Source organism: Alosa alosa, chromosome 13 (genome assembly GCF_017589495.1).
Source record: "Alosa alosa isolate M-15738 ecotype Scorff River chromosome 13, AALO_Geno_1.1, whole genome shotgun sequence".
NCBI lineage: Eukaryota > Metazoa > Chordata > Actinopteri > Clupeiformes > Clupeidae > Alosa > Alosa alosa.
The window spans coordinates 17954087-17964086 of record NC_063201.1 but is presented as its reverse complement, the minus strand read 5'-3'; positions in this window follow the sequence as shown (position 1 = coordinate 17964086).

Below are 10000 nucleotides of genomic sequence, written 5' to 3'. Positions count from 1 at the left end.
CAACCACGCAAATCCATCGACTGTCAAAAAACCTGTAGTTTTCCCATAGACAGTATGTTTTCCTCGAACTTGATCGCTTGTAGGGTCATGCCATTAGACGCTCATTTATCCCCCTACATTTCTGTAAATACACTTGACCTGCAATCAGTTCATTGGATAAACCAGATACACATTCCCCATTCCCAGGAGGCTTTGCTCCATTCTAGCCTAGGCCTGCATTAATTTAAGAACAAACAAACAAATTAAATTGTCATTATTTTTTTTATTGGTGACCATGAAAGTTCTGTAACGCCTGAATAAGACACAAATGAATTAAGATAAAAAATTAAGGCTAGCCTTCACAAAAATCAGCATGGGAGAGATGAGTGTGCAAGGTAACCATGAATGACATATAAACAGTGAGCGAGTGGTATAAATATTGGTTGGACTTCCTAAAACTCTGAATTGTAGGTCTCGGAGATTTTCGCAGAACATTTTATATGTATTTCTCATGTACGACTCATGGCCGCTTTAAAAGCTCTATGGGCCGGCCCGCACCTCAGCCAGCCCACCGGGAAAACTCCTGACCGTCCCGATTTGCCACTCTGCCCCTGGTCGCTGAAGAGCATCTCTTTGCTCATCATCCTCACTGGGTTCACAAGGACATTGAACTCACCCTGTGTAGTGAGTTAGTTTCTAATTTCATTTGTCTGATAGTTTTCTTTTATTAAAGGGACCGTATATAAGAAATGTATTTCAATTAATCATAAAATGGCCCTGATATGTCACTAGACATTAAGAAATCATGTTAATGTCCAATACTTATATCACTGACAACAGTAGTCCGGCCAGGATATTGTCATTTAAAAAGTGAAGTTGCAGCCCTCAACTGATGTTGATGTTGTGTTTTGTCATGTCATGTTGTGTTTTGGCCTGATGCGCCACCCTCCACCTATCTACTAATCACAAAGTCAGTAGTGTTTCGGCATCTGGGTTGGCAACCTCGAGTCAGCGGTGAGGGGGAAGGGATACACCGCTCTACAGTAATTTGAAAGTGATTGCAGTACCAGTTTTTGCCACAATCTTACATATGGTTCCTTTAAATGAAAATGGAGCATAGTAAGGAACATGTAGCCTAGCCAAATCAATTTGTGATGCATCAACATTAGTCATAGGGCCTGTAGTATTTACATATTTCCCAACTATTTTTTCTCGATCTCTTTCTCATCTTCAAATTTCTTCTTCAATGATACCCCAACACACTTTTGTATAGGCAGCATACACTGTGGGACACTCACAACTGGCAAAGAGCTGGTATTATGTTAGACATCTTGAGTAGCCTAAGCCTCATATGTTCACATCTCAGTACTATAATACATAGTGCAGATATATGCAGATGCCATTTTTCCCCCTTTTTCATTTTGAAGTTCAATTAACGGCAACATGTGGGTCCGAAGTTCAAATGGCAGCTGTGACATGAGTTTATCTGATGCCACCAAATTAGGGGATATTTCAGCATGTGGACAGCTCCCTTTAAGAAGTTTTAAGAGCAGTGCACGTGCGCTCACGCTACAACCATGTTTGGGATACACATAGATATATTTAACAAGCGCTACTTAGATCTCTCAATAGAACATATGAGTGCTATCAGGAAAATCAGGTACTGGCTTGTGTTTTCTTGAAGGATTGTTTAAAGGAAAAAGCAAACAGAGTAGTGTGCAGATGTGATAGTACAAACTGAGTTTAGACGGTTTCATAACAGCTAATGAGTAGAAAATGCATCGTTTTGTCACGTAAGGACTCATACAGTACAGGCCTTTTAATGACATTTTGAGTCTGTTAAGAAGCTGCAGCTACTCCAGTTCGGTAGCACCGATTGTGGTCGTTTTCCTTTCTTCCTATCGACAGTACTCGGCGACGTCTAGCGATCAAGATCCATGTAAAAATTGCCCTGATTTCTCCTTTAACAACCACCCTCACAAGTAGGAGAAAATGTCCAAAATGAACAGTCCAAAATGATCTGTTACCGTAATGGAAGACCCTGGACCCTTTGGTGATGATAAGGAGTTACCTCCACCAAGGAGGATATGCTTTTAGTTTGGTTTGTTTGTCCATGTGTTTGCTTGTCTGTCATCAAAACAAAAACTGCCAGGCTGAATTTGGTGAAACTTTCTGAGGGGTGTAAGCAGCATGGACTAGGAAAGTCCATTTTGGAGTCGATCCAAATCACAGGGCGGCTCCAGGAATTGTTTTTCACTTTTATAATATTGCCAGATAGGGCATTTGGCCTTGGCAAAGCTCTGTGCTCTCTGAGTTTGTTTCTAGTTGAACAATAATTTTGGGAAAGACAGCCAGGCGCCAGGGCCAGATCATTCTTGTCCTAACTCCTATCTGGGCAGTGACAATGACAATGACCGTGACTGAGACTGTGGCCATAGCCGTGACATTAGGACCAATGGCTTCTGTGGTGGCGGGCAGCGATGATAGCGGTGGTGGTGGGGGTGGTGTTACCGTTAGCTTTAGCGACAGCATTGGCTGTAAACACCCATTAGTCGTTAGCGGTCCTGCTCATTATTCCTATCCGAGCTTCGCTCATTAGAGCGGGCTGAGCTGACAGGTAAACACAGCTAATGGGAAAGGCCTATCAATAAATGCATTGTGTGCTAACAGGAAGTCTTAGCCCGATGTGTTGTTGAGCAGGGGGTAAACAGGGGGGGCATAGATTGGGGAGAGGGCTTTATCCTTAGACGAAGGTCAGTGATGGCATTGGCTGGGAGAGCCTGCTGAGTGAGGAGTGAGGAAGAGAGAGAGAGGGAGAGAAGGGCATGGAGATTTCACTTTCTCTCTCTCTCTCTCTCTCTCTCTCTTTGGTTCCACTTTCCTTTTGGTTCTTGGTCTTTGTCTGCGGTCACTGTGATATGTTGAGAGAAGTTGCTTTGTTGTAGTGTGTTATGTCATTTGATCTTTTGTGTCTCATCTTCAGAGTATCTGAGTCTCTCTCTCTCTCTCTCTCTCTCTCTCTCTCTCTCTGTGTGTCTGTGTGTGTGTGTTTGAGTGTGTGTGAGTCTGTCTGTGTGTCACCTGATGTGTGACTACAAGTACACTTGTTTATGATGGTCTCTTGCATAGCAATAAAACAAGGTTGCAAAGCGACCACAGAGATGGATAAAGGGAGCGAGGGAGACAGAGGGAGGAGGAGAATGAACGAGGGAGGAGAGAGGGGAGGGAGAAGGAGAGAGGAGAGATGTTATTTATGTTTGGAGGGGGTTCATCCTGAGTTCATGTTACCATGAGATGTCCCTGGGGCGGGGACTGGGGGACAGCCACACCGTCGTGTGTGTGTGTGTGCGTGCGTGCGTGCGTGCGTGCGTGCGTGCGTGTGTGTGTGTGTGTGTGTGTGCGTAAATTTATGGCTGAATGTGTGTGTTTATGTATGTCTGTGTGTGTACTTTTGTGTGTTTGAAACCACACCTCAAAGTGCACCTATCTGTGTCTGATTCTGGCACTTGTTGTAAAGATGTGTTTGTGTGACAGACTTACATAGAGAGGGGGGAGGACAAAGAATGAGAACTGAAAAGGAGAAGAAAGGCCAGAAGGTGAGTGTGAGTGAATGAGTGTGTGACAGAATGAGTAAATAAGTGTGTGAGTGAGCGAGTGAGTGAATGAGAGTGAGACCAAAAGAGAGACAGATAGAGTGAGGGAAGGGACTGAGAAAGACAGGGAAGCAAGGATAAAGAGAGAGGGAGACATGAAGCAGAATAGAGAGAGAGAGAGAGAGAGAGACAGTGTTGGGGGTGGGATACTTGTTTCCTGTCAGAATGCCATATACTGTGGTGTAAGAGCACTAAAAGAAGACATGGCCTCTCCCAGGATAACGCCCAGGAAACTGGTATTACTCCCACACTATACTCAAACACACACTTACTCACACTCTCACTTTCTCTCTCTCTCTCTCTCTCTCTCTCTCTCTCTCTCTCTCTCTCACACACACACACACACACACACACACACACACACACACGCGCGTGCACAAATAACTGTACACACCACTAGCCAGAGAAATAACGTGTGTGTTTGAAAGAGCAGGTGTATTCTTCTGTGTATGTCAGAGAAAGAGAGAATAGGAAAGAGAGAGGGAGAGATAGATGTGTGGATGTATCTATAGACCCTTTCAACAATAAAAACAAAAACAATGCTTGAACATTCTATTTGGGCCCCAATCTACTTCCTCTGCATTAAGATAACATATGGAATGTTAAAAAGGAAGTCTTGTGGGGCCAACTATGATGCTGATAATAGAACTCTCTTGAAAGGGTCTATAACAGAGGTTCAAATGAAACTCAGTTGTGACACAGCAGTCAGTCATTGCAGAAGTGAGAGCTTTCTCCCATAAAAATGTTCATACAAGTGGATTCAAAATCCCTGTGTCCAAGACCATTTAGGCCACATATTTCATAGTAAATCACAAATCTCTGCCTTTTCTTGTCCAAGCTGATACACAGTTGCATTGCATAGAAAGCACAAAGCAGAAAGCATACATTCTGAGATTTATAGAGTCTCAGGGTTTCACTGAAGCCAATTGAAATTCATTTTCAACCACAGAATTCCTCAGATAATAAAACGAAGCAGATGATTAATAACTGGGAATTTCACACAGAAGCAGACATACAGACCCAGTCAGAGGCATGAGCACATATACATACCTATGTACACTACAAACACTCTCTCACCCATTCAGCTTTACTGGAAATGAGCCAATGCCTGTCCACCTGTTCTAATTATAAACTACACACACACACACACACACATTCCTTTTTTTCTGGGTATGGGCCAATGAATGTCCAGCTGTTCTAATTACTACCTGCACACTCACATGTAGACTCTCATGTACACACACACACACACACACACACACACTTTTAGGAGATGCGCTGCTGCTCCAGCAGTCCTCTAATTACACACCCTGACCTCCCACAGGTCGCCGTGGCGATGAGCCCCTGAGCGATCAATATTCATTCTTTTAGATCTGTCATCCGCTTTTGACACTATCGACCAAACACTGTCTCTTCTCCCTGCTCTTTTTTCTGATTTATTCATTTATTTACCCCCATGAACAACACACACACACACACACACACACACACACACACACACACACATACTGTACACACATACACATATTCACACACACACACACACACACACACACACACACACACACACACACACACACACACACACACACACACACACACACACATATACATATTCACCGTTTTGCATCTGTATCTTGGATATGCATATATATACAATAAGTGTGGTCATTTTCCATCTTTTTGGTTATTATTCAATGAATATGTGTATGTGTGTGTGTGTGTGTGTGTGTGTGCGCGCGTGCATGTGTGTGTGTGTGCATGTGTCTATGTGTGTGTGTACTTATGATAATAAAGTGGTAGCAGTGTAAGTGTAATTGCAGAGATGACCACTTGTTTCTGTTCTTTCTTTTTTGTAATCCTCTGCTACTATGCAGACAACATCAACTTTGGCCAGGTCTCTCTCTCTCTCTCTCCCTCTCTCTCTCTCTCTTACTCTCTCTCACTCTCTCTCTCGCTCACTCTAGCAACTCATTTTGGCAACGTTATTGCAGATAAGTAGCGGGCTTCTAATGAACTGACCGTGGGCCTGTTCAAGGTCAGAGCCTTCATTTAAGGGCCTCCATCAGCCTGCTCACCCCAGCCCCCTTCTCCAGCTCCGGCTCCTGCTCAGCATAGACAAACATATGGTAATGGGCATGCAACCAGACCTCTGCTCTCCAACCCAGCCATTGTGGTTTTCCCCGTTCGATGGCCCCTACATTACTCTAGCTGATTTCACTCTCCCTGTGCTTACCCAGAGCTGGACACATCTTTAACCTTCTCGATTTTTTTTTTTTTTTTTTTTTAAATAACCTGCTCTTTTTTGTAAAGGCTTTTAAAAGATCTCTGCAGTCCTGAATGGGTTGTTGCCCCTTTTAGGTGATGCATGCTAAGTAGTGTATGCTGATGATGTGGCCAGGAATGGAGTAGCGCCATTGGGATGGCAATGCATGATGGGAGGAGTGTTCGGAATGGGAGGAATGGTGCAGTCTAAGGCCGTGGAAGGTCACGCTCTCCATGAATGATATAAGAAGATGAATGTTACGGTGACCTTAGAAAGAAACTGGAACTGTGTTTGTGTGTGTGTGTGTGTGTGTGTGTGTGTGTGTGTGTGTGTGTGTGTGTGTACGTGTAGGTTTATTGATTCATGTATTTTAATATGTATGTGTGTTGGTGTCTTCATATGCGTATAGGTGTAAGCACAGGGCTATAAAGAAAAGCATCTTCATTTGAATACATAGAGAACTGGACAGAGCTATCACCTGAGCATCAATGCATGTTTACAGTAATTGGCCATGCATTTGCATGGCTAGATTTGCGTGTCTGTTTGCGTGTGTTGGTAAAGACAATTGCAAAGATGTCAGGTGGGTTTCGAGGAGTCTTTATGTGTGTTTGTGAAGAGGAGCTCATTCTAGATCCCTGTCGTGAGTCATACTCCCAGGTCTGTTCCCAGGTTTGAAGTGAATGTATAAGTAAACAGAGACAAATACCCACCCTCCCTACACAGGCACATGCATACGCAAATGCTTATAATGTGTGCACACACAAACACACACACACACACACACACACACACACACACACACAGCACACACATACATAAATACAAACACACACACACAACATATGCAATCACAAACACACACACGCACATAGCACACACATAAATAAATACAAACACACACACACAGTATATGCAATCACATACACACACACACCAACACAGACAGTCACACTGCAGTCTCATCTCTGTTTTCAGTGCAGTCAACAGGATGGCACTTTGACTGACAAGTGCCAATCAATCAGCTATAAAACAAGCCCAACACTCTCAGTCAGACTTCGTCTTTGTAACTGAGTGAATGGAGTTTTTGTCTGTGTTTTGTCTGTTCTATTTCACTGTTGTATCTTTGTTACATTTACCCGATTGTTTTCCTACCGAGTTAAACGAGTGACCTGTCTCTTCTTGCTAAGCGTCTGTTGGATGCCTTGGTTTATGGGAGGCTGCCCTGCGTGTTGCCTGTGGGTGGCGGGCATGCTGGCATCTGGGTCCTGATGCCCACACCCTCTCAGGACAATGTGTTTACCAGGCTAATGAGCACATCGCTATTGGTCCATGAAGGAGATGGAGAGGGAGAGAGGACAGGGAAAAAGACAGGAGTGATGGAAAGAGAGAGAGAAGGAGGGATGACTGACAGCATAAAGAAGAATAAAGACAGAGCGGAGGAGAGGTGTGTGTTGTGGTTGGGGAGGTGATCTGACCCCATGGACCTCCTCCTTAAGCCACCTCTCCTGTATTAATCAGTGATGGGGGTCCAAATGGATTTTATTCTCAACCAGCCGCTCTGTTTATTATTTTGCATCCTGGATTAACAAGCCTGTGCCAGCCCAGGCCAGGCCAGCCCAGCCCTGCTCCTTCCCCATACGCCCAGGCCTGACCCCCCCAGCCCCTGACTCCTGTGAGCCCAATCCAGAGCACCACCGTCAGGGGCAGCCAAGCAGAAAGACCCCCTCCTCCTCCAGGAGCTCCAGGTGTCAATCACACCCACCTACCTGCTTCTGGGTCCTCTGTTTCCCCCGCCTCCCCCCACTGATGCAAAATAATAAACAAGAGGCGAGGGAGCGGGAAACAGCTTTGGGAGGAAGAGAAACGGCAGGAAAGAGACTTAGACAAATAAATGAACAGATCAGGGAGAGGAGATGAGAAGTAGAGGAGAAGAGTGGAGGATGAGGAGAAAGAGGAGAGATGAGAGCAATAGGAGATCCTGGGTGGACTGGGCTATGGGGGTGCTGTGTGTTTGTGTGTGTGTGTGTGTGTGTGTGTATGTGTGTGTGTGTGTGTGTGTGTGTGTGTGTGTGTGTGTGTGTGTGTGTGTGTGTGTGAGGAGGGTGCGAATGAAAAGAAAAATCAATGGACAAACAAGCAAATGGCAAAGGTGGTGGAGAGGTACTCTGCCCTGCCAAAACTGGCAGGCAAAAAAGAAAGAAAATAAGAATTTATCGAGACTCTGGATGTATTGGAAAACGGAGGGGAGGGGTATGGGGGGAGAGGGGTCAGAAAACGCCGGCGGAGGTTTCCAGGGGGGGGGCGGCCGGACCACAATGCCCTGCAGCTCGAATGGGTTGAGTGGACACATTACCTTCCGCTGGCAAACTTGCCAAACCTAGAGGGTATAAAACCGAGGATTGTGGGTAAATCAGACTCCGTGCAATCTGTGTGTGTGTGTGTGTGTGTGTGTGTGTGTGTGTGTGTGTGTGTGTGTGTGTGTGTCTGTCTTGCTTCTTGTTTGCTTCTGTGTGTGCGTGAATGTTTGAGTACATGCATCTGATAGGTTGTGTGTGTGTGTGTGTGTGTGTGTGTGTGTGTGTGTGTGTGTATTTGCAGAGAATGTAGACACGTTCCTTCTGCTAGGTGGTCAGTGGCTAAGGAGCCCAACCAAAGTATTACTAATAGTCTGCTTTAATGTTTCAAGTGGTAAACCAGCGGCCGGCCCAGCTGCTCCACGCAAAGGTAAACAGGTCAATAGTATTGATCTGGCCTTCGTCTCCGCTCTGCCTGGGCCATGAACATGCGATGCATTAAAAGCTCTGCCTCTGCTCTGCATCACACTGCAGCAGAGCTGGAGGACATTGACCACGGACACAGGCACTGGCCACACACTCATGCACGGATGTAAACGTATACTGTATGTAAACATGGACAAGGACAGGTAAGGATACACACACACATACAGTATGCACACATGTATGTACACACACACACACACACACACACACACACACACACACACACACACACACACACACACACACACATATCCTAGAGTTACAATACAATAGAACACAGGAGCACCATACACTCGTATACACTCATAACAGACCTGTTTACAAAATAGACCCATAAGACAAAGAAAAAAAGGGGGGACTGACGGAAGTCAGGAGGAGAGGAAGGAGGGAAGAGAGGAAGTCAGGAGGAGAGGAAAGAGGGAACAGGACAGAGAGGCATGCAGGAGGAAGGGTTTTATTTTATAAATGTCATCTGCGTTAAAAAAAAAATGAATTCAAAATTATTTTTACAAAATATTTTGGTGCTGATTACTTACAACAAATAGTATGGTTCACTGGTTAAGCAAACTGTTTTTGAGGCATTTACTACTACCCTTTCCTAAATTATCCTCTCCTAATTATGTATTTGGGGAGTATTTTGTGTTTTTTTTGTTTTGTTTTTTAAATTATTTTAGCATTTGTTACATTGTTAGCGTTTATCCAATAAAAAAATGAAACCCCATCTCGCTATTGTCCAGAATGTAAATGAGCTGCATGCCTGCAGACATGTTATGATTAGCTTTGAGAACTTGACAGGACTACATAAACACGTCGTTCAGTTTAGGGTGCCCATCTCTAGTCATCGTAAATGAGGGACGTGTATGAGGCTTGTAGGGTCATCAGCTCGGAGGGGGACAGACTAAACAGAGAGTGATACAGACGCCACAAATCACCTCGTCTCTGGGAGTCCCTCGACATGCTTCAGCATATAGACGCTGAACGAATGAGAGGAATCAGAAGGGAGGACAGGGGGAAACAGCCACAAATAAACGAGTTAAATGAGAATGGGGAGGGAGAGAATCGGAGGGACGGTGGGTGACTTTCAAGAAGTCCTACAGAAAAAAGTAAATAAAACTAAAAAAAAAAACTAACAAGAACGAGGGACATTTGAAGGAGAAGGGAACAAATTGAAGGTCAAGTTGGAGAGACAGAAATGGTGTTGTCATTGTCTTGTGGCATAGCCATCTGTATTTGTACGTTTTTTTTGGCTCTTTATGCCTTTAATGTGATAGGACAGTGGAGAATGACAGGAAGAGATTGAGAGAGAGTCGGGGTGGGACCCG